This window comes from Triturus cristatus, chromosome 3_1, assembly GCF_964204655.1.
Source record: "Triturus cristatus chromosome 3_1, aTriCri1.1, whole genome shotgun sequence".
Classification (NCBI taxonomy): Eukaryota; Metazoa; Chordata; class Amphibia; order Caudata; family Salamandridae; genus Triturus; species Triturus cristatus.
The window spans coordinates 754,454,713-754,477,500 of record NC_140583.1 but is presented as its reverse complement, the minus strand read 5'-3'; the positions used below and the strand labels follow the sequence as shown (position 1 = coordinate 754,477,500).

Genomic DNA, 22,788 nt, shown 5'->3' with positions numbered 1-22,788 from the left:
AGGGGAAGTGTGCCACATAGAGCCCCATCACACATGACATGTGTACACAGGTCATCACACATCTATTGGGTTCAAACATGAGGAGACATGTGCCACATCACTGCCTGACACACCTAGGCCCGAAACATGAAGGACTGCACTGACAATGACTTGATGTCCAGCCTTGTGCGAGTATGACAGCTCCATTCCTTTCCTGTGTGCCTCCTATCACCAGTGTAAGCTCTGAAACGCACTGTACACACGCCCTCAGGGCGTGTGTACGGTCGTATCACTATATTGGTGTTGGGTAGGAGTACACGTGTGTGTACGGACCGTACACACGTACGTGTACGAGCAGTGTGTACACGTATGTGTACTACCATAGTACACGTACGGCTACACACTGGTCCTATCCCTATGTTAGTGTTTCTGTAGGTGTACACCATAGTGATACGGTCCGTACACGCGTGTGTAGGGTCCGTATCCCTATGGTAGTGTTTCCGTAGGCGTACGCCATAGTGATACGGTCTGTACACGCGCGTGTAGGGTCCGTACCCCTATGGTAGTGTAGCCGTAGGCGTACGCCATAGTGATACGGTCCATACACGCGTGTGTAGGGTCCCTATCCCTATGGTAGTGTAGCCGTAGGCGTACGCCATAGTGATACGGTTACACTACCATAGGGATATGAACCCTACACACGCATGTACGGACCGTATCACTATGGCGTACGCCTACGGCTACACTACCTGTTAGACGGACCGGGAGGGTCGGCCGAGGACAAGGGGAGAGGTCTCCGGGGAGAGCCGTCTCCAGCGATCGTACAGACAAATAACTTCCCCCCCACAGACAGATACCACACAAGGAGATGAGTTAGCGTTCTTTATAAGCACTTCTTAAGGTACGATGAAAAGGTACAAGGAGGTCTGGACTCAGGGGTCCCCTCGATTCAAGTCTCTCAAGATGGGAGAAGGGGGTAGCGGGACAGTCTGGTAGTTGTGATGGTATGGTGGGTAGCTCACAATCCTCGAGCTTGGTGGTCTAGTTGGTACGGGCCGCGGCAGCGCCAGCAGGTCCCGGTGAAGATGGTCGATACACGGTCCGCGGCAGCGCCAGCAGGTCCCAGTGAAGATGGTCGATGTACGGTCCGCGGCAGCGCCAGCAGGTCCCGGTGAAGATGGTCGTTACAACGGGCCGCGGCAGCGCCAGCAGGTCCAGACGAGGATGGATGTTGCAGAAGGCCGCGGCAGCGCCAGCAGGCAGGACGATAGTTCACAAGATAGGGCTACGGCAGCGCCAGTAGTCCGTCAAGGCTGAGTTCTCTCGGTGTCTCTCGACTCCAGGATACAACTGCCTTCCTGCTCCGGAGCTGCTCCAGTTATAGGGCAGGCGCCCTTTGATGTCTGGACCCTCGCACTTGGAGGTCGGAGGGTCCGGGATGAAGGTGTCCAGACACCCAGCGGGGGGGTGGAGCCGGTGCCTGGAGGGAGCTGGAGGCGATCGTCACCTGGCGGGGGAGAGTCCTTGGCGCTTCGTTCTCCCATTGACCTGCCAAGTGGTCCGCTCACCTCCTGGGTGGATGGTGGTGCCGGGATGTCGGGGCCGGCCAGGCCCAGTGTTAGGGTCGGGTGGAGGCCACGCGGCCTCGTGGCGCAGGGCCCAAGATGGCGGCTTGACCCGGCCGAGGGAGCCGGTGGTGGCTTGGGCCCGTGATACATGGAGGTCCGAGGGCAGGAGTTCCGTCGGGAGACGGGGTGCGGGTGATTCTCGTGGGTCACGCCTGGCGGGCCGGGGCTTGGGCCCTGTCATGCGGGGAGGGAGCAAGCCCTTCGTGTGGCCTGTCCAACATGCGTCCCCCCCAGCTGAAGGCGGGGAGAGTCACCCATCTTCTTGGGGACTCTCCTCGTCGAGGCGGAAGAAGCGTGACAGGCCATCTGCATTGGCGTGGTCTTGGCCCGGTCGGTGCTCCACGGTGAAGTCCATTCCCTGCAGGGAGATGGACCAGCGCAATAGTTTTGGGTTCTCCCCCCGCATCTGCATCAGCCACTGCAGGGGTCTATGGTCGGTTTGTACCCGGAAGTGGGTACCGAAGAGATAGGGCCGGAGCTTTTTGAGGGCCCACACCACTGCGAAGGCCTCCCTCTCGATTGTGCTCCAGCGCTGTTCTCGGGCCAGGAGACGTCGGCTGATGAAGGCCACCGGCTGGTCATGACCCTCGGGGTTCACTTGGGAAAGAACCGCTCCGATGCCGTGGTCGGAGGCGTCTGTCTGTACCACGAATTCCCGACTGTAATCGGGGGCCTGGAGCACAGGGGTGGTGCACAGGGCGGCCTTCAGCTTTTCGAAGGCCGCTTGACAATCGGGGGTCCAGTTAATCCGCTTCGGTTGGTTCTTGGACGTGAGACCCGTGAGGGGCCCCACAATGCTGCCGTAGTCCCTCACGAACCGTCGGTAGTAGCCGGTGAGCCCCAAGAAGGCTCGGACTTCGGTCTGGGTGACGGGGGGCTGCCAGGACTGGATGGCAGCAATTTTAAGTTGCAGTGGGGCCACCAGCCCGCTTCCCACCTGGTGCCCCAGGTAGGTCACGGACCCTTGACCAATTTGGCATTTGCCGGCCTTAATCGTGAGGCCGGCCCGCTGGAGGGCCTGTAGGACCTCCTGGAGGTGGAGGAGGTGGTCGGACCAGTGGCGGCTGTATACAGCGATATCGTCCAGGTAGGCAGCGCTGAACTCTTAGAGCCCCGCCAAGACCTGGTTCACAAGACGTTGAAATGTAGCGGGGGCGTTCTTCATGCCGAAGGGCATGACCTTGAAGTGGTAGTGGCCATCGGGGGTAGAGAAGGCGGACCGTTCTTGAGCCCGGGGTGTGAGACCGATCTGCCAGTAGCCCGCTGTTAGGTCGAAGATACTGAGGTAGCGGGCGGCCCCCAGCCGGTCGATCAATTCATCTGCTCGGGGGATAGGATGAGCGTCGGTTCGGGTGACAGCGTTCAGGCCCCGGTAGTCGACGCAGAATCTCAGTTCAGGTGTGGTGCCGGGGGCAGCGGCTTTGGGGACCAATACAACCGGGCTGGCCCAGGGACTGTCCGAGGGCTCGATGACCCCGATCGTGAGCATTTTGGCCACTTCCTCTTGTATGCAGGCCCGTACCCGATCTGGTACGCGGTAGGCCCGGTGTCGGATAGGGGGACTGTCCCCGGTGTCCACGTCGTGCAAGCACCAAGGGGTGACCCCGGGAGTGAGGGAGAACAGTGAAGCGAACCGCAGCAGGAGGTCCCGGCAGCCCTGGCGTTGCTGTGGGGTGAGGGCATCGGAGAGCCGGACCCCGTCCACGGAACCGTCGTTCTCCTGAGTCTTCAGGAGATCCGGGAGGGGTTCGGAGTCCTCCTCTGCCCCACTGTCCGTAGCCATCAGGAGGCTGAGTTCTGAGCGCACAAAGTGTGGTTTGAGTCTGTTGGTGTGGAGGACCCGAAGGGGGTTCCGGGGGGTCCCCATGTCGATGAGGTAAGTGACGGGGCTTTTGCGCTCGACCACCTTGAAGGGCCCCGTCCACTTATCTTGCAAGGCACATGGTTCGGTGGGGGACATCACCCATACTTGTTGACCAGGTTCGAACTCGACGGAGGAGGCATTGTGATCATACCATCTCTTCATGTCTTCCTGGCTGGCCTCGAGGTTCGCCTTGGCCATCTCCCTGAAGCGCCGGGTCTGATTGCGTAGGGCCAGGAGGTACTTGAAGACGTCTGGAGGGGTCTTTAGGGGGGCCATCTCCCAACCTTCTTTGACTAGGCTGAGGGGCCCTCGCACAGGGTGCCCGTACAGGAGTTCGAAAGGGCTAAAACCGAGGGACTTCTGGGGAACTTCTCGGTAGGCGAAGAGGAGGCACGGGAGTAGTACATCCCACTGGCGACGGAGGGGCTCTTCCAATCCCCCAATCATCCCCTTGAGAGTGCGGTTGAATCGCTCCACTAGTCCGTTCCCTTGGGGGTGATAGGGGGTCGTGAATCGGTAGGTGACCCCGCACTGTTGCCAGAGGGACTTCATGTATTTTGAGATGAAGTTCGTGCCTCGGTCGCTGACGACTTCTCGGGGGAAGCCCACCCGGGAGAAGATCCCCATTAGGGCCCGGCCAACCACCGGAGCTGTTACAGTTCGTAGAGGCACCGCCTCGGGGTAGCGGGTGGCGTGATCCACCAGTACCAGGATGAACCTATGTCCTTGTGCCGTGCGGGGGTCCAGGGGCCCCACAATGTCTATTCCTACCCTCTCGAACGGGGTGGTGACCACTGGGAAGGGTTGTAGAGGGGCTTTCAGCTTACGGCCACTCTTCCCGCTGGCCTGGCACGTGGGGCAGGACCGGCAGTGGTTCAGGACGTCGTTCCGCATCTTCGGCCAGAAAAAGTGGGTCACTAGGCGACTGTAAGTTTTGTCTTGGCCCAGGTGTCCAGCCAGGGGGACATCGTGGGCCAGGTTGAGCAGGAAGTCTCTGAAGCGGAGAGGTACCACCAGTACTCGACCGGCCCCTAGCTCTGCGATTCTCTGTTCGCTGTATAGCAGGTCGTTCTCCCAGTAGACCCAGTGAGTTCCGGTGGAGTCCCCTGCGCTCTGGGCGCTGGCTTGTTGGCGGAGTCCCTCGAGGGAGGGGCAGGTCTTTTGCTCCTGGCGGAACTGTTCTTGGGTGGGCCCCCCTTCTTGACGCCACTGAGCCAGGCCGGGGAAGTCCTGGGGTTGCGCGTCCCCTTCGGTCGTTGGTTCCGGGGGGTTGGCCTCGTCGTTGTCTTCTACTGGGGCGACCGGGGGCGGAGGTGCTGGCCATTCCGGTTCTTCTGGTCGGGGGACGGCACGGGCGGCCATGGACCGGGTGGTTACGCAGGCCCAGTCCGGGAGGCCCAGCATCCCCAGGTGCTCTCTTCTCTCGACGGTGGCCCACGGGGAACTCTCAAGGTCATTCCCCAGGAGGCAGTCCACGGGGGCATCATCCCGGACCGTCACTTTCAACAGGCCGGAGACCCCTCCCCATTCGAAGGGAACGCAGGCCATTTGACACAGACTTTCGGAATTGTCGGCTGAGCGGACGGGGCAGAGAATGTTCGGCAGGATCTGCTCGGGTTTCACCAGGTGACAGCGGACGGCCGTCACACTGGCGCCTGTGTCACGTAAGGCCTCGGCCCGATGCCCATTAATGGTCACCCACTGACCGTATTTCCTGGTGTTGGCGGGTAGGGGAGCCCGCGGGACTATGTCTTTTCCCCCTAGGCACGCTAGAACCATGGCGGCCGGTTCCCACTCTTGCTGGGCCGGCTCATACTCTTCCTGTTCCTCTGATAGTCGTTCTTCCCCCAGGGCGGCGGCAGCTACCTGGCGGGGCTTGGGCGTTTTGTTCTGCGGGCAGCTCGGGTCATTGGCGTAATGGCCGACTCGCTGGCATCGGTGGCACGTGACATTGGCTCGGAACCCTGGACGCATCGGGGGGTTTCCCCGGCCGGCCGGGGGCGGGGTGCTGGCCACGGGTGTTGCCGGGAGGGTGTCTCTCCCTCGCCCCTGGCCTCCTCCTCCTCCCCGAGGACGGTGCTGGCCTTGGTTGCTTCGGTTCTGCTCGTGTGGTCCTCTCCGGCTCACTCGGGTGCTTTCCCATCGGTCAGCTTCAGCGGCGAGCTGCCGGGGGTCAGTCAATTTACTGTCGAGGAGGTGCTGCCTGAGCTCGACGAAACAGTTGTTCGACAGGTGTTCCCATACCATAAGGTTAAAGAGTTGTTCGTAGGTCGTTACATGGCTCCCCTTTATCCAACCCTCGAAGGCTCGGCTGAAATAGTTTACGTACTCCACCCAAGTTGTACCCGGGATCCGGGTGCAATCTCTGAACCTCTGGCGGTACATCTCGGGTGTGAGGCCGTAGCGGGTGAGGAGGGCAGCCTTCATGTGGTCGTAGGACGACATTTGGTGATCTGGGAGCTGCAACAGGGCATCGCGACCTTCGTTGACGAACCTCCCCCATAGTCCGGCTCCCCAATCACTCCGGTCGATCCGGTGGGAGGTCATGGCGATCTCGTAGGCTTTGAACCACTGCTGTATGTCGTCTTCTCGGACATATTCTCGGACAACATCCTTGGGGATGTGGACTTTTTTCTCGGTTGCCCCTGGGGTGTGCGGTTGCTCAGGCACCCCCGGTTCTTTATTCTGTTTCCGAAGTTCTATTTCCGCCAGTTTGCGCTCGTGTTCGAGTGTTATTCTTTTTTCCTCAAGCTCTCTCTGTCTCTGTTTTTCTTCTCGTTCCTCTCGGAGCCGCAGATGCTCTAGATTTAGTTTCTGCTCGGCTAACTTTAGTTCACCGTCCATCTTGAGTCGTGCCATTTCCAACTCGTGTAATCTGGTCCTTTCTCTTTCCTGGATCTCCTCCTGTGAGAGGCCCGTTCCCCGCTCCTCGGGAGCCGTGGCGTTCCCCTCTGGTGCGACACTGTTTTGGTCGGAGGATCCGGCGATCCCAGTTTCTGCCCACGACTCAAGGGCGCGCTTCAAATCATCTTTGGTACTCAGGCCGGTGGTAGCAATGCCTAGTTCCATGCAGAATTGTTTAAGTTCGCGGTGGCTATATTCTTCCAACTTATCCATTTGGAACTTTTCAGTGGAACCGCTATCTTTGGCTGACATCGTGGTTTTGTCGTGGGGTGAGCTACTCTCTGTACGATTACGCGTTGATTCGGATCGCGCCGCTGGCCACCAATGTTAGACGGACCGGGAGGGTCGGCCGAGGACAAGGGGGGAGGTCTCCGGGGAGAGCCGTCTCCAGCGATCGTACAGACAAATAACTTCCCCCCCACAGACAGATACCACACAAGGAGATGAGTTAGCGTTCTTTATAAGCACTTCTTAAGGTACGATGAAACGGTACAAGGAGGTCTGGACTCAGGGGTCCCCTCGATTCAAGTCTCTCAAGATGGGAGAAGGGGGTAGCGGGACAGTCTGGTTACCAGTCTGGTAGTTGTGATGGTATGGTGGGTAGCTCACAATCCTCGAGCTTGGTGGTCTAGCTGGTACGGGCCGCGGCAGCGCCAGCAGGTCCCGGTGAAGATGGTCGATACACGGTCCGCGGCAGCGCCAGCAGGTCCCAGTGAAGATGGTCGATGTACGGTCCGCGGCAGCAGGTCCCGGTGAAGATGGTCGTTACAACGGGCCGCGGCAGCGCCAGCAGGTCCCGACGAGGATGGATGTTGCAGAAGGCCGCGGCAGCGCCAGCAGGCAGGACGATAGTTCACAAGATAGGGCTACGGCAGCGCCAGTAGTCCGTCAAGGCTGAGTTCTCTCGGTGTCTCTCGACTCCAGGATACAACTGCCTTCCTGCTCCGGAGCTGCTCCAGTTATAGGGCAGGCGCCCTTTGATGTCCGGACCCTCGCACTTGGAGGTCGGAGGGTCCGGGATGAAGGTGTCCAGACACCCAGCGGGGGGGTGGAGCCGGTGCCTGGGGGAGCTGGAGGCGATCGTCACCTGGCGGGGGAGAGTCCTTGGCGCTTCGTTCTCCCATTGACCTGCCAAGTGGTCCGCTCACCTCCTGGGTGGATGGTGGTGCCGGGATGTCGGGGCCGGCCAGGCCCAGGGTTAGGGTCGGGTGGAGGCCACGCGGCCTCGTGGCGCAGGGCCCAAGATGGCGGCTTGACCCGGCCGAGGGAGCCGGTGGTGGCTTGGGCCCGTGATACATGGAGGTCCGAGGGCAGGAGTTCCGTCGGGAGACGGGGTGCGGGTGATTCTCGTGGGTCACGCCTGGCGGGCCGGGGCTTGGGCCCTGTCATGCGGGGAGGGAGCAAGCCCTTCGTGTGGCCTGTCCAACACTACCATAGGGATACAAACCCTTCACACGCGTGTACGGACCGTATCACTATGGCGTACACCTATGGCTACACTACCATAGGGATACGAACCCTACACACGCGTGTACGGACCGTATCACTAGAGTAGTGGTGACCTAGGGGTACGTGTGGAATGCACCGTAGCTGTGTGTGGATTGTCAAATTACATAGGGGACACATGAGGGACAAGTATAAGGGCCTAAATGCATGCTGGTTGTCATGGAGACCGAGTTTCCAGTTCAAATTTTTTCATCAGGTGGCCAACAAAAGTCGGTTGGAGACAATATACTATGTTGCAAGTGGTTGTTGACTTGACATCATGCTCAAATTTTGAACCATGCAAAGGCCCTCACTGGGGTATGTTTAAAGGGATTGGAAGAAACGTAGGATGCAAATGAGACTGACCAATCACTCTGTACTCCTGTAAATGAAACAGCCCAGCAAGGCAGATATAAGGCAGCCAGGACCCATGAGAGAGCACTTGCCTGCACAACCTTTCATTCCACACCACTGCTGCTGTCATTGCTTCCTCTGGCACCATGTCCAGGTCTGTGGAGAGGGCCCAGCCTTTCACACAAGAGGCGAATGAGGCGTTGCTGGACGTCATCCTCCAAAAGTACCCCAGCCTGTTTGGGAGACCAGGGGAGCAGGTGAGTGCTAACTCCACTAGCTTTGACAGTGCCCCTTTTTTGTGACTGTCACTTCTGTCATTGTGTCCAGGTGTGACAGACATGCAATGATGTTCATGGTGGGTCCCAGGGGGGGGAATGCCTTATGTCTCCCATGCAGAGCATGATGTGGTTCATGTCTGCACTCCTCACTTGCATTGTGCTTACTGTGACAATCACTGCATGGTGCATGGCACATTTAGCCTGGCGAATCCTCTTGGGCATGTTATTTCTATAGTCCTGATGTGATTCTGTGGTCCCCCCAGTGTGACAGGTGACTGTACCCACAGATGTGTGAGTTGAGTGTAGCTGTGGTGAGAGTGTCCAAATGATGTGTACGCACCCTGGACATTGCTGTGTGTGAAAGTTCCCTGTCATGTGGGTGAGTGTCTATGTGGAGTGTTGGACCACAGCTGCATGGAGGATGCATATGCTCTACCCATCTAATGTGAGCAGGGAGCCGTGCTGTGTGTCTGATGTGCTGAGCTAGCCCCACACCTGTGACACCCCCCAGACAAGTGGCCCATGTGCAGAGTGAGGTTTGTATCCGCTGTTGCCAATGGCAGGTGATTGTTCTGTGCCTGTGTGTGTCTGTTGACTCTGCTGAGGTTGCGTCAGTGGCCTGGGGCATGAGACTGCTTTGATGTGCTGTCCATTATCCTGGTGTTGCTTGTGATGCACAGTGTGAGCCATGATCAGTGATTCTGTTGCACCCTTCATGCCACCTGTGTACTTTCAATGCCACGTAGTGCATTTGGGCTTCCCCAGAGGCTAATGTCCCTATGACAAAGGTGCTATGAGTTGGCTGCATAATATGCCCTGTTCAAACAAGCAAAAATGTTCAAATGTGTGTCTCTGTGACATGGAGCAGGTGTATTGATGTTGTCTCACTTTGTAATCCTCACAGGTAACCGCCTGCCAGAAGGGAAGAATTTGGAAGCGGGCCGTCAGGGCGGTGATGACGGTGGAGAGTCGGTGCCTACCCCAAGTGAGGAAACGCTGGCAGGATATCCGGTGCTGGACCATGCATGCATGACCGGTGTTGTGGCCTCAGACATGATGTGCATGAGGGGGAGATATGCATAGTGCGGGGACGGTTGCTCCTGTTGAAGTCAGATCTATCTAGGACCATGGAGCAGTGTGGCCACTACAGTCCCCTGAGACACCTTTTCCTAGGAATCATGTGTGTCATCCAACACTGTGGACATTCTCTGTGTCTTCAGCATAGGTTGGCCTCTGTGGCATTGTACCCTGGCCTCATTTGTATTTACGTAAAGTGTGCTACATGTGTCCACTGTACAGGGTGACCCAATGTGGCTTGTGCATACTCACTGTGGCCAGTGCCTGTGTGTCTCGGTACAACTATCTGATGATGGTTGCTTGTCAATAATATGTGTGGTGAGGCGCACGAGGGGTAGTTCGAGTACATTTTGGATTTCTTGAGGCACATTTTTGTAATCCCATATTAAGAGGTGTAAATCCTTCCTCTGTCTCAATCACATTGTCTCAGGTAGGGGGGGTTTGTGTGGGCAAGGCCTACATGTCCAAACCTTATGTCTCCTTGCCAGGTCTGGCCTGTGTGTGATGATAGTCTGAACAGACACTCAACATGCAGTGACCCAGTCATGTTGTGCAGGGTTTAATGTTTGTCCTTTGCAGCATGTGTCAAAAGTTTAAAGACATGGTTCCTGCTCATCCATTTTTGGCAACGGTGTGTGGTCCAGATGCTGTGCACAACTGTCCAAAGACACTAGCTTCTCTGCATAATTCGATATCAAGTTCTTTGCTGTTGTGTCATAATCTCCATTGTTTCCAAGTGGCATGGTGGGTTAACCAACTGGGTAGTGCAGGGCTTACATATGTGCGTAGTATTGTAGATGTTACTCATGATGGTTTTCATGATATGCACTGTGACCTATTTAGTTTGGACTCATGTGTCATATGTATACAGGTGTCTGATTATTTCCTGTCTCTTCATCTTGCCCACAGCATCGTCTGGGGACACCGAGGGAGACACCGGCATGGACGTGGAGGAGGGATCCAGCACCGGTGCCACCAGTGCTGGGGAGTCTGGCGCAGCAAGTGGCACGGAGGGCGAGGGGAGTCAGGCGGAGGACCTGTCTGGTGGCGACACCGACTATGACGCTGACGGGTCCGAGGCTGACCTCCCAGAGAGGGCGGAGGCTGCTCCAACAGCTGAAAGCAGCAGTACATCTATCGCCGCCCCCTCCATTCCCATCACCGCCCTCCCAGTTGTTGCGGTCCCTTCTGTCCGTGCTAGGCAACAACATGTCTCCTTCATGCCAGGCACTGCACCCCCAGCCCCTGTCTCCCCTGCTGCCCTCAATGCCGAGTCTGTGGACATTCTGCAGCAGTTGCAGGTTGGTCAGACATCGCTGCTGAGTGTCCTCCATGGCCACACCAGACTGCTAACACAGATGGTGTCGTACATGGAGGGCATGTCAGCAGCGATGTCTGACCAACGGATGTTGTTGAGGTCCATGGACTCGTCACTGACGGCAGCAGTGGGTCTCCTGCAGCGCTGCGTCCCCCCCACCCCTGCACCATCCACAATTACCACTCTCATGCCTGTCCCAAGCACACCCAGACGTCCCCAGGCACGCACCCCACCAGACACAGGCAGCACACCAACACAGAAGGCCAAGCGCACACCTCCTGTCATGCACACTCAGGGGTAAGTAGGCACACCCACTGGGTCTGGGGGCAAACGGCAGACATGCAGCCACAGTGGGAGTCCGCAGTCCTCATGACCCACTTCCTCCAAAACAACTCCCCTTAGCTCCCCTGCCCAGCAGTCAGACAAAGAGACCTTCATGGCTAGTCTGTCGCTCAGCCCCAGTGTGACACCACCCCGCAAGCGGGCAAGGAAGTCCCCGGGCAGGGGAGTTGAGTCCCCCCCCCTCTCCACCACCTCCCCCAGTAGCACTGCGACCCATCCCTCTGACGCCCCCCCCTCCTTGGGTCCTGTGGTTCCTTCGGGTGCAGGGGAGACGCTGGAAGAACTTACGACCATGTGCAGCGCCATCCTAACCACCACCTTTGGCACTGCCCCACCCCCTGTGGTGGAGTCGTCCGTCCCTGGACCCACAACACCTACCCTTGCCCCTCCTGTCCCTGCGGTGCCTGGTCCTTCCCCCCCACATGATGCCCCCCCAGTGGATGAACAGGAACTGTGAAATGTGCAGGCAAGCTAGGGGAGACGCTTCACAATGTGTCCCCCCCAGGACTTCGCATCTGGACTGGCCTATGGGCCTTGTTCATAGTGTAAATTTCAAATCATTTTTTTAAATGCTGAATAAAGCATTTTGTTTTTCATTTGCACACTATTGCTTTTCTGCTATTGCTGTTGGTGCTGCTGCTTCCTGAGTTGGGGTGGTGAAAATGTGTTAGGTGTCTGGGAAATGTTGTAGTGTGCTGCTCATGGGGTGGACCCTGGTATCTGCGTGCCATCACAAGGTCTCTGCAAATAATCTTTGGTCATGTAAGCTCTTAGTGTTTGGTGACATTGTCCCACGGAGTGTTCCTTCCTCTGTGGCACCTGACATCTTCCCTGCAGGGTGTTTCCCAATTGTTGTGCTGACCTGTGTCTACATTTCCTTGGTGTGTGATGGAGCCCTTCAACTTTGGCCATGCCTGCTCAGCAATGTCTCCGTCTGCATCGTCTGTGCCATCCTTGCTAGTCACTGTACTTGTGTATGGAGTATGTTGCGATGGATTCATGTGGACATGGTCCCTTTTACGCACTATGCATGTGTGTACTCCCAGCCTAGCACACATATGTTACTTGTTCAGCTAGGAATTTGGGCACCTGACTGACAATTGTGGGCATTGTATCTGTGGGAACTCCACCCTTTTCCTTCCATGGGAGACAACAACTTGTTGGCTGTACCAGCACCTGTATATTCCTATCAGTCCTGGAATGTGCGTAACAGTGTATGTTCCCTTTGGCTCTCTTAGTTTAGTAGGGTTTAACATGACTATACAGTCTTGTTGCATGATCTCAGTGTGTGCATTGTGCTGCCACCGCCAGGGGTGGGTATGCATGTGTAATTTGTCATCACACCCACATGTGGTGTGTCATGCAGTGGGGGAAGGACATCCATCCTCATGGGAGTGGGACACTGCAGTCAGTGATGTGTTGTTATGGCACTATCAACATAGTCGCACATTGTGGATGCCTTCATACACCCATGGAGTTTTGCTCATCTGTGGATGATGTACACACCCCCATGTCTCTGTCCACTGCTGGGAGTCCTCTGCACCCACCCCTCATATGTCTGGGCACTGCTGGAAGTGATAGGCACCCACCCCTCATATGTCTGGGCACTGCTGGGAGTCCTCTGCACCCACCCCTCATATGTCTGGGCACTGCTGGGAGTGATAGGCACCCACCCCTCATATGTCTGGGCACTGCTGGGAGTGATAGGCACCCACCCCTCACATGTCTGGGCACTGCTGGGAGTCCTCTGCACCCACCCCTCATATGTCTGGGCACTGCTGGGAGTGATAGGCACCCACCCCTCATATGTCTGGGCACTGCTGGGAGTGATAGGCACCCATCCCTCATATGTCTGGGCACTGCTAGGAGTGATAGGCACCCACCCCTCATATGTCTGGGCACTGCTGGGAGTCCTCTGCACCCACCCCTCATATGTCTGGGCACTTCTGGGAGTCCTCTGCACCCACCCCTCATATGTCTGGGCACTGCTGGGAGTCCTCTGCACCCACCCCTCATATGTCTGGGCACTGCTGGGAGTCCTCTGCATCCACCCCTCATATGCCTGGGCACTGCTGGGAGTCCTCTGCACCCACCCCTCATATGTCTGGGCACTGCTGGGAGTGATAGGCACCCACCCCGCATATGTCTGGGCACTGCTGGGATAGGCACCCACCCCCATGTCTCTGTCCACTGCTGGGACTGATAGGCACCCACCCCTCATATGTCTGGGCACTGCTGGGCGTGATAGGCACCCACCCCTCATATGTCTGGGCACTGCTGTGAGTGATAGGCACCCACCCCTATGTCTCTGTCCACTGCTGGGAGTGATAGGCACCCACCCCTCATATGTCTGGGCACTGCTGGGAGTGATAGGCACCCACCCCCGTGTCTCTGTCCACTGCTGGGAGTGATAGGCACCCACCCCTCATATGTCTGGGCACTGCTGGGAGTGATAGGCACCCACCCCTCATATGTCTGGACACTGCTGGGAGTCCTCTGCACCCACCCCGCATATGTCTGGGCACTGCTGGGAGTGATATGCACCCACCCCTCATATGTCTGGGCACTGCTGGGAGTGATAGGCACCCACCCCCATGTCTCTGTCCACTGCTGGGAGTGATAGGCACCCACCCCTCATATGTCTGGGCACTGCTGGGAGTGATAAGCACCCACCCCTCATATGTCTGGGCACTGCTGGGAGTGATAGGCACCCACCCCTCATATGTCTGGGCACTGCTGGGAGTCCTCTGCACCCACCCCTCATATGTCTGGGCACTGCTGGGAGTGATAGGCACCCACCCCTCATATGTATGGGCACTGCTGGAAGTGATAGGCACCCACCCCCATGTCTCTGTCCACTGCTGGGAGTGATAGGCACCCACCCCTCATATGTCTGGGCACTGCTGGGAGTCCTCTGCACCCACCCCTCATATGTCTGGGCACTGCTGGGAGTGATAGGCACCCACCCCTCATATGTCTGGGCACTGCTGGGAGTGATAGGCACCCACCCCTCATATGTCTGGGCACTGCTGGGAGTCCTCTGCACCCACCCCTCATATGTCTGGGCAATGCTGTGAGTGATAGGCATCCACCCCTCATATGTCTGGGCACTGCTGGGAGTGATCGGCACCCACCCCCATATCTCTGTCCACTGCTGGGAGTGATAGGCACCCATCCCTCATATGTCTGGGTACTGCTGGGAGTCCTCTGCCTCCACCCCTCATATGTCTGGGCACTGCTGGGAGTCCTCTGCACCCACCCCCATATGTCTGGGCACTGCTGGGAGTGATAGGCACCCACCCCCATGTCTCTGTCCACTGGCGGGAGTGATAGGCACCGCCCCTCACATGTCTGGGCACTGCTGGGAGTGATAGGCACCCACCCCTCATATGTATGGGCACTGCTGGAAGTGATAGGCACCCACCCCTCATATGTCTGGGCACTGCTAGGAGTGATAGGCATCCACCCCTCATATGTCTGGGCACTGCTGGGAGTCCTCTGCACCCACCCCTCATATGTCTGGGCACTGCTGGGAGTCCTCTGCACCCACCCCTCATATGTCTGGGCACTGCTGGGAGTCCTCTGCACCCACCCCTCATATGTCTGGGCACTGCTGGGAGTGATAGGCACCCACCCCGCATATGTCTGGGCACTGCTGGGAGTGATAGGCACCCACCCCCATGTCTCTGTCCACTGCTGGGACTGATAGGCACCCACCCCTCATATGTCTGGGCACTGCTGGGAGTGATAGGCACCCACCCCTCATATGTCTGGGCACTGCTGTGAGTGATAGGCACCCACCCCTATGTCTCTGTCCACTGCTGGGAGTGATAGGCACCCACCCCTCATATGTCTGGACACTGCTGGGAGTGATAGGCACCCACCCCCATGTCTCTGTCCACTGCTGGGAGTGATAGGCACCCACCCCTCATATGTCTGGGCACTGCTGGGAGTGATAGGCACCCACCCCTCATATGTCTGGGCACTGCTGGGAGTCCTCTGCACCCACCCCTCATATGTCTGGGCACTGCTGGGAGTGATAGGCACCCACCCCTCATATGTATGGGCACTGCTGGAAGTGATAGGCACCCACCCCCATGTCTCTGTCCACTGCTGGGAGTGATAGGCACCCACCCCTCATATGTCTGGGCACTGCTGGGAGTCCTCTGCACCCACCCCTCATATGTCTGGGCACTGCTGGGAGTGATAGGCACCCACCCCTCATATGTCTGGGCACTGCTGGGAGTCCTCTGCACCCACCCCTCATATGTCTGGGCACTGCTGTGAGTGATAGGCATCCACCCCTCATATGTCTGGGCACTGCTGGGAGTGATAGGCACCCACCCCCATGTCTCTGTCCACTGCTGGGAGTGATAGGCACACACCCCTCATATGTCTGGGCACTGCTGGGAGTCCTCTGCACCCACCCCTCAGATATCTGGGCACTGCTGGGAGTGATAGGCACCCACCCCCCATGTCTCTGTCCACTGCTGGGAGTGATAGGCACCCACCCCTCATACGTTTGGGCACTGCTGGGAGTGATAGGCACCCACCCCTCATATGTCTGGGCACTGCTGGGAGTGATAGGCACCCACCCCATGTTTCTGTGCACTGCTGGGAGTGATAGGCACCCACCCCTCATATGTCTGGGCACTGCTGGGAGTCCTCTGCACCCACCCATCATATGTCTGGGCACTGCTGGGAGTCCTCTGCACCCACCCCGCATATGTCTGGGCACTGCTGGGAGTGATATGCACCCACCCCTCATATGTCTGGGCACTGCTGGGAGTGATAGGCACCCACCCCTCATATGTCTGGGCACTGCTGGGAGTCCTCTGCACCCACTCCTCATATGTCTGGGCACTGCTGGGAGTTATAGGCACCCACACTGCATATGTCTGGGCACTGCTGGGAGTGATAGGCACCCACCCCTATGTCTCTGTCCACTGATGTGGATTGTAGCAAGACACTGCTCTCCTGGGCATACACCCCCCCAATATACTGGCCAGATGCTGCACCAGGCCCTATGACAACATTCGTGGCGTGTGTACGCCTTGTATCACTGATGTACTGGTGCCCTAGGGGTACGCATGATGTGGTCCGTACCCACACTCTGAGAGCGTGTGTACGGGTCGTACCACCCGTACCCCTACGTCACCCCAACAATGGTGGTACGGCCCGTACCCACGCTCTGAGGGCGTGGGTACGGGCCGTACCACCATTGTTGGGGTGACGTAGGGGTACGGCCCGTACCCAGGCCTTCAGAACGTGGGTACGGGTCGCACCACGCATACCCCTACGTCAGCCCAAGAATGGTGGTACGGCCCGTACCCACGCTCTAAAGGCCTGGGTACGGGCCGTACCACCATTGTTGGGGTGACGTAGGGGTACGGCCCGTACCCAGGCCTTCAGAACGTGGGTACGGGTCGCACCACGCATACCCCTACGTCAGCCCAAGAATGGTGGTACGGCCCGTACCCACGCTCTAAAGGCCTGGGTACGGGCCGTACCACCATTGTTGGGGTGACGTAGGGGTACGGCCCGTACCCAGGCCTTCAGAGCGTGGGTACGGGTCGCACCATGCGTACCCCTACGTCACCCCAAGAATGGTGGTACGGCCCATTCCCAGGCCTTTAGAGCATGGGTACGGGCTGTACCACCATTGTTGGGGTGACGTAGGGGTACGTGTGGTACGACCCGTACCCACGCTCTAAAGGTGTGGGTACGGTGTGTACCACCATTGTTGTGGTGACGGGACGCATCCACGTCCACTTCCGTTGTGGCGGGACGCAGGCCTTGGTGGACACGCCCCCCCCCCGAAGTGACCAGACCCTGGAGGTAATGTACAGGACATGTATATTTTTACTTGGGTGGGGGTTAAGTTTCCTGCCCCTGGCCCCCCCCCTTTGCCCCTGGGTGTTGTTCTGACCTTCTGCGGCGTCTGCGTCGGTTTCTGTGCACCAGGTCATAGGCTATGAGGGCCGGCCCGGGATGACACGTAGGATGGGGTCCATGGCTGTCCGTCGCGTACAGGTGCTCCTTCTTCGCGTCGTCCTCAATTTCCCGGGAGTTTTTGGCTGCCGTAAAATATAGCCGTGCGGAATGACGTAGGCACGAATCGTACTTGCTAGTTCGTAAAACGCTGCCTGACTCCGTCCGGACGTCACGTACGCGATGTCCCGGATCGGAATTGTGGGTATTTTTTTGCCGGTCGGTGTTTTGTGCGATTCGTACAGAAATGGTATTTCTGTACGAATCGTACTTGCGGGTTTGTAAGGTGTTTTTCCCGGGTACGAGTCGGACGGAGAATACGCTCCGTACGACCATTCGTACCCGGGTTTTACAGGATCGGAATCGGCCCCTTGGTAGGAAACAACATGAATTTTTAAAATCGTTTTTATAATATCGCAAACTTCAGACCAGAATTTAAAAACTAAAGACAGTCAAAAAGCATATGTTGTAGCATACCTTGTTGCATTTTACAATGCCAACATTCTGCAGAGGGAAGAAGTTTAGCTTGGAATAAATGTAATGGAGTCCATAACCGATTAAGTAAAATATAAGAATTAGTTTGGTAGAGTGATACCCGTATCCAACCAGATATACTATTAAGCCAGATATCTTTCCATGTGTCAGTAAATAAAGAAAGTGAAAGCTCGCTGTTCCAAAAAGTTGAAATCATATCTATATTGTGACCTAAAGTATTTGAAAACTTTTTATATAGAATAGAAACACCATGAGAAGAAGTGGAAACCGTTTGAATGTAAATTGATAAGTCAGCTGCAACATTAGAGGGAATTGCATCGGGGAAAGAATCCAAAATTGAATTGCACAAATATTGATATTTAATAAAGGTCTGTTGGACAGGCCTCACAGACGGCTCGCTCCCTTCCCGCTCGACAAGGCCCGAACTCCGGCCCACCTGGCATATCCCCGCGACAAGCACCTGTACTCCGTCTCCCGACGGACCCTCTGCCCTCGGACCCCTACTCATCACGGGGTCCAGCCCCACCGGCTTTCCCGGCCGGGTCAAGCCGCCATCTTGGGCCCTGCACCACGCGGCCGCATGGCCTCCCCTCGACCCTAACCCCGGGCCTGGCCGGCCCCGACATCCCGGCACCACTATCCGCCCAGGAGGTGAGCGGACCACTTGGCAGGTCAATGGGAGACCGAAGTGTCAAGGGCTCTCCCCCGCCAGGTGCCGATCGCCCCCAGCTCCCCCAGGCACTGGCTCCACCCAGGGGTGGAGCCAGTGCCTGGGGGAGCTGGGGGCGATCGGCACCTGGCGGGGGAGAGCCCTTGACACTTCGGTCTCCCATTGACCTGCCAAGTGGTCCGCTCACCTCCTGGGCGGATAGTGGTGCCGGGATGTCGGGGCCGGCCAGGCCCGGGGTTAGGGTCGAGGGGAGGCCATGCGGCCGCGTGGTGCAGGGCCCAAGATGGCGGCTTGACCCGGCCGGGAAAGCCGGTGGGGCTGGACCCCGTGATGAGTAGGGGTCCGAGGGCAGAGGGTCCGTCGGGAGACGGAGTACAGGTGCTTGTCGCGGGGATATGCCAGGTGGGCCGGAGTTCGGGCCTTGTCGAGCGGGAAGGGAGCGAGCCGTCTGTGAGGCCTGTCCAACAAGGTCGGATTGAGATAAACCAAATCTTGTTTGTAATGTTTCAAAAGAAATTAATGCATTATGGGAATAAACATCTTTAAGGTAAAAAATACCCGCCCTGATCCATGAAAACCAGAAATTAACATTTCTATTCAATTTAATGACATTACTATACCAAAGTGATAAGTCTTCAGTATTATTCATGGGAAAAACAAAAAATTGAGTCTAGATCGTTAAATATCATTTTAGTGGATTTAATAATAACTGATTTGTGAAAAAATGTTGCATTATTAGACATGGTTATCAGAGAGGGTAATGGAAGTGGATTTACTAATGATTTCTCAATAGATAGCCAAGCAGGTGGGTTACTTGAAAAAGAATGATTAACCATATTGAACTTAGTTTTAAAATAAAGGCTTTATGATAAAGAAAAAAGTCAGGGATACTAAATCCAGCATTATGTTTGGGTACTTTTAATTCTTTGTAACTAATACAAGGTGATTTGTTGTTCCATAGAAGCTTAGATAGAGATTTATCAACATCCTTCTAAAACGTAAATGGAAATTGAGTAGGAATCATGGCAAGGGTATAAAAGATTTTAGGAGCTGTAGTCATTTTGATAGAATCCATTCTGCCCACCCATGAAAGATGCAATGACGACCATTTAGACGTTTTATCTTTAATATATTTTAATATGAAATCACAATTTAAAGTAATTGTTGATTTTATGGAAGAAGAAAATAAAATACCAAGATATTTTAATTTACTCTTTTGCCAAATTATTCCTTTCATGGGAAGCATATCAGGAGTGCATTAAATATTTAAAGGGGAAAAATTCAGTTTTGTTGGTATTTAAAGTGTATCCAGAAACTGTAGAATATTTTGCTGTAATATTTATTAAAGAGGGGAAAGAGGATATAGGGTCACTAATAAATAAAAGCACATCATCCGCATATGCAAGGGTTTTAACAAGAACATCCTTAATATTGATTCCTTTAATATCATCACATTTTCTTACTGAAGTAAGGAAAGGTTCAATGCCAATTAAGAATAAAAATGGAGAAAGGGGACAACCTTGTCTTGTACCTCTAAAAAGTGAAAATTGATTTGAAACTTGGCCATTGATATATAAACGAGCAGTAGGGGCATAATATAGAGCTGAAATAATGCGTATAAAAGACTCCATAATTAAATGATGATAATGTATGAAATAAAAATTGCCAATTAATTTTATCAAAAGCTTTTTCAGCATCTAAGGCTAAAATACCTGAGGGTAACGTTAAAGTAGAATTTTGTTCAATAATGTGTAGCAAAGTTCTAGTATTATTCGCATAATATCTATTCTTCATAAAACCAGATTGGTCAGGGTGTATAATAGAATCTAAAATAGGGCCTAATCTTGTAGCAAGTATTTTTGCAAATAATTTACAAACTTGATTAATTAAGGATATAGGACGATAATTACATACAAGAGAGGGATCTTTATCTGGCTTAGGAAGTAAAATATTTAAAGCTTCAGTAAAAGAACCAGAGGTAGATCCTGTAGACCCAAAAAACGTAAAAAGTTAATATAAAAAAGGTAAACGGTGCGATTGAAATTCTTTAGAATTCCGCTGGAATCACATCAGGACCGGGTGATTTATTTTTTTTAAGGGATTTTATGGCTGATAAAATTTCATCTTTAGTGATGGGTGCATCAAGTCCAATTTTATCAGGTTGTGATATCTTGGGTAACCCACGGGAAGCTAAAAAGGAATCAATTAAGGAAGCATCTTGAAAATCGAGTTTATTATACAATTTAGAATAGAAGTTCAAAAATTCATTAACGATTTCATTGTGAGATAAAGCAATTTTACCATGAGGACTATGAATGCCATTGATTTGAGTTTTATCCTTTTTTATGCGGAAATAATTAGCTAAAAGTCTTCCAGATCTGTTGGCATTAAAACTAAATTTGGCTTTAGCATTAGAGATTTGAATGCCAGCTCTTTTACTAAGGATAGAGTTAAATTCATACCGCAGTTTTTGTAGCTTAAATTTATATTGAGGATCATTGAAGGTAATAAAAAGTCGTTCAATTTTTGCAATTTGGTTTTTGTAGGTTTTTAATATTTGCATTAAAGATTTTATTATCGAGTGCCATAATAGATGATCGTTACACCCCTAAAATAAGCTTCAAAAGCATCCCATCTATTAACCATAGAAGTAGAATCTTCTGGGTTAAACAGAAAGTAATCTTTAATGGTGGCTAAAAGTTTTGGTTTGTTATATTCATTTAACACTATACCAGTATTCATTCGCCATCTAGTTTTTTTAGTAAAAGGTGACTCTAAATTCAAAACCAAAGAAATCATAGCATGGTCTGAGACATCAATGTTACCAATTTGAGGAGTAGTTACTGAATTAATTAATTGCATGGAAACTAATAAACAATCAATTCTAGAATGGGAATTATGAGGATTGGAAAAAAAAAGTAAAACTTTTTTCTGTGGGAAAATGTAATCTCCAAATATCTACTATTTTAGTGGTTTGAATAAATGATTTGAAAGAAAAATACACTTTAGAAGGGTGACATTTAGTAATAGATAATCTGTCTAATAAAGGGTCAGAAATAACATTAAAATCACCTCCAACAATTAAAGGAACATTTCCAAACTTTAGAACTTCTGTCGTGAGAGTGGTCCAAAAAACAGGATCATCTGCAGTAGGACAATAAACATTTAGTAAAAATAAGAATGAGTCATGAACTTTAATTTTAACGAATATATATCTACCATCTGCATCTGAATTTTTACTCAAAATTTGACAGTGTAATTTTTTTGCTAAAAGAATAGCCACACCATTTGTCTTACTATTAGCAGGAGAAGAAACAATCGTATCCACCCATTTCTTTTTCATATAATCTAAAATGTTGTCATCTATATGAGTCTCTTGTATAAAACAAATGTCAGCTTTGCAACTTCCTAAATAGTCTAACATTTTTGTACGTTTAACTGGATGGCGCAAACCTTTAACATTTAATGACACAACTTTAAGAATATGAGTATTAGCCATAGTAGAAAGGAAGAGAAAAGAGATCAAGAAGAGGAATGTAAAAGAAGAGAAAGAAAATGAGAAAAAGAATGAGAAAAAGGTAGCTCCAGAACAAGCAAAAAAGAAGAAGAAAAGAAAAAACATGCTAAAAATGACAGACAGAAGACATGAATGTGAAACGTAAAACGCACACACGTTCTACAAGCATGACCGGAACCGCTGGAGCCCAATATAAGAAAATATCAGTAGCATGTCAGAAAAGGCATAACTGGTAGAAATCAAGTAGCAGACTCATTAGTATCTATGAGTGTTGAGACTGTTGATCTATAAAATGTTTCAAATCTTCAGGACGTTGAAAAAATTTCCAAATGCGCATCGTTGATGAATCAAAAAGTCCATATTTGTAACCAAGAATTCATAGTTGAGGGCGAAGAGCCGTGAATTCCTTGCGAATTGAGACCGTTTCTATTGCAAAATCTTGATGAATTAATATTTTATTCCCATTTACCATCAGTGAAGGTATTTCTCATGCTGCTTTCTAATTAAAACCAAATGATGGTGGGGGAGGACTTTAAAGATAATTTGTCGCGGTTTGGAGTGATGAGGGTTCCGATGTGAGGGAATCCTGTGAGCCTTATCAATTTCAAACTTTTCTGGAAATTTGATTTGCAAAAGGCCAGGAATCAGATTTTCAAAATATAATCTACAGTTAGCTCCCTCAACATCCTCTGGTAAATTAAATATGCAGAGATTGTATTGCCTGTTGCGATTGTCTATGTCCAACAGTAAAGAGCACATAGGTGAAATGTTTGCCATAAGTGGAGTGAAGGTGTCGATTTTTGCCTTATTATCTTGTATTTTGATTGAATTGTCCAAAATTTTCATTGACAAACTGGCCATTTCTTTGCGTACGTTTTTGACTTCT

General features: G+C 53.2%; 1 long non-coding RNA gene across 2 annotated transcripts in view; it reads right to left on the bottom strand.

Annotated features, from left to right (window-relative positions):
* The window catches only part of LOC146860925 (uncharacterized), a 475,355-nt gene that overhangs the window by 427,704 nt on the left and 24,863 nt on the right, over positions 1–22,788 (bottom strand). For both annotated transcript variants that reach the window (XR_014978892.1, XR_014978893.1), the window contains exon 2: positions 21,458–21,529. This is a non-coding gene — a long non-coding RNA (uncharacterized LOC146860925). The remainder of the gene's footprint in view (positions 1–21,457; positions 21,530–22,788) is intronic.